Here is a 3,147-nt window from a genome sequence, read left to right as displayed (position 1 = left end):
TTCCGGAGCCTGTGCTCCGCAACGGGATAGGCCACAACAGTGAGAGGCCCACGTACCGCAAAGAAAAAAAAAAAATTTGTGCTCCAGATGTTAATAGCTGTTACTAAAAAAGATGCTACAGTCACGTAACTGCAGTAACAACTACGTTTTATCACTTTCTTACTATGTATCAGGCATTTATTTGACCTTAACAACAATCCATTTAGGCAGTTACATTATTACGTCAATTTCAGAGTTTGGGATCCAAAGGTTTAGGAGAGGTGAGTGACTCCAAAGTAAATAATGTAGCTATCATTCAAACCAGGTTGGTTTGATTCCAAAGTCCATTCTTTCAACCATACACAAATATGCTGGACAAATACAGTGGTAAATGCAGAGTAAAGAATTTTGTCTTGTTTTTTGTTTTTTATTACAATACAAATTTCAGAACTATTAAGGTGCTAAAATGAATTCTAAGTCATCAAGAGGAGCTTTTTCTTTTCTTTTCTTTTCTTTTCTTTTCTTTTCTTTTTTTGCGGTACGCAGGCCTCTCACCGCTGTGTGGCCTCTCCCGTTGCGGAGCACAGGCTCTGGACGTGCAGGCTCAGCAGCCATGGCTCACGGGCCCAGCCACTCCGCAGCATGTGGGATCCTCCTGGACCGGGGCACGAACCCGTGTCCCCTGCATCGGCAGGCGGAATCTCAACCACTGCGCCACCAGGGAAGCCCAAGAGGAGATTTTGACAACAGAACCCTTTGTCATGGCACACTGCCTTAGTCTGGATTCCCGAGACAAGGACTGGGGGTAAGTAGTTTATTTGGGAGGTGATCTCAGAAGTACCAATGAAGGAATGAGCAGAGTAGAAGCACTTAGGATAAATGACAGTCAAGCATGTGTTTATAGTCAGATCACCGACTTGGGGCTCAAGATCGCTGAGGAGCTGTGAAGAATGCACCTCAACGTAGTTCTACTGCAGGACAGGGCAGCTGGGCTATTTATCCAATGGCTGCTGTCCTTTATTATTGATATTTGCTTGGGGTTTAAATCCCAGCACGTTTGAGCTCTCCGGCTAAGCAAATTCCCATGGTGCCAGGCAAAGCTCTCAGGCCAAGGGGCGGAGAGACAGACATTTGGGCTGGGAAGCTGTCAGTGAGCAAGGCCACTGTCCTGTAGCTGTGGGGCCAGATGAGTGCCAAGGAGACATGGTGGGACATTGCCTGTTACAGTTCCCCACTCCTGGCTTTGCTTAGAGTACCCCTGCCCCACACTAAGCAGCTCTGATACTGATGCCTCAAGGTAGTTGAAGGCCATGTTCTCTAAGTAGACTTATAAATGGGAAGATGAGTGAAATGAATTACAGTCCCCATAGCTGCAGCCTTTGCTGAGGCTTTAATCGATATTTTGTAAGAGCAGCTGTTCCCTTCTGTGATGATCAAGGTCAATTAACACCAGTACAATAACTGATTATTGGCCTGTTGGTCCACCTACATGAGGAGCCCAAAATAACCCTTGGCAGTGGCTTTAGGTTCAGGGGAATGCTTATTATGTCCCCTGGTCAAAGCACAACCCCACAAAGACGTAGACCTCGAATTCTGCAAACCCTAAAATTCTTATTACAGGGGGCATAAATTCCCTCAAACTAAACACTGGGAGTGAACGTACAAGGGCCTGACCCCAGCTCTGAAAGGTCTGTGAGCTGCTACCTTAGGTGAGAGTATAAAAGGCCATTTTAATATCTCGTCAATCTGGCAGCTTCTGGGAGATTCAGTAAATCGAAAGACCAGTGGATCTCATGGTCATGTGCCCATTGTCACACCTTGGCTCCCTTAGTTTAAGGAAATATTATACAGGATCTCATGTCAATATCTCAAAAACTCCATAAATCCTTGGATGTTGGGCTTGCAAGGGAACTGCTCTCAGGGAGGGGACACTGAGATAAACATCAACCCTGGTAGGATGAACTACTGCCCCCTTGGGGATGGACGGGGCTGACGTAATCAACTTGCCTCTAAGTGGGTGGTCTATTTTTTTTGAGGGGTGGTTCATTGCACCAACCAGTCTCTCAATCCAATATCCCCCAAATCCATTCTTATATATGTTCCCTCAGTACCGACTGGGATGCATCAGCCAGGTCCTGCAGCTCTTTTGGTGGATGAGCCACTTCTTCCTGTAGCTTTACTTTCCTTTTCAGGATATTCTAAGACCTTAGCCTAGTCACTGGTGTAGAATCAATGAGGGAAGGAACGATGAGGAGGGCACTAGCATCGTGTGAGGCATCTGCCTCGAGAGAGGCCTTTGTATGGCTCCAGGACGTGGGAGGTTGCTTGCCGCTGCTAAGGGGAAGGGGTCCATTCTGCCAGTCTGGAGCTTTCCACCCGATGTCCGAATCCCAGGTCTTAGAGTCCAACTCTTTTCCTATCAAAGTCTGATTTTTAACATGGAAGACCTCCTAGGACTGTGCTTGCAGCTTCTGTTGTAAGTCTGTTATCCTTATAGCAAACCCTAGACCTGATTTTCAACACAGTGTTGCCCTACAGATGCAGGAGATAAAGACCTCATTAGTTGCTTCCATCGAGGACCTCTGGCTTTCACAATGTGCCACCGAGAATTGATGGTTGGTTGACCTGAGCTTTTTATTCACTTGCTTCAGTTAACAGTTCCATGGTCCTTATCAATGCCATTGCCCCCGTAGGTTATCTTTCAAGTGCTACAGAGATCATATAAGCCAGTGCTTCCTCTTCCATTCCAACCCCTCACAGGTAGCATTTCAGTAACTGTGCTCCTCAGGCGGTCAGGAGTTATCACAGCTGCAAACACCACCAACAATGCTGTTCTCGTTACTGTCTGACTTGAGGGAGCCAGTTGTAGGCTCCATCCTGAGAGCACTTCCCAAACCACTTTTCTTAGTTTGGTTTTCCCAGAAGGTGAGCTTGAAACATTCACCCCATTTACTTCCATTGCTTCTCACAGCCTATAGGATCAAACTGCAACTCAGTAGCATGGCTTAGAAACACACACACACACACACACACACACACTATCACTGCAGTCTATGTTTTGGCCATAGCCGATTTCTTGCATTTCCCTGATATTTCATTTCTCTATGAGACCCTCCTCATTTCCTCTGCCAAGAATGACCTTTCACATACTGATTTTGTCTATCAGAG

This window comes from Mesoplodon bidens (genome assembly GCF_964165515.1).
Source record: "Mesoplodon bidens genome assembly, chromosome: 12".
NCBI lineage: Eukaryota > Metazoa > Chordata > Mammalia > Artiodactyla > Ziphiidae > Mesoplodon > Mesoplodon bidens.
The sequence above is the reverse complement of the archived record's forward strand: the minus strand, read 5'-3'. Positions refer to the sequence as shown.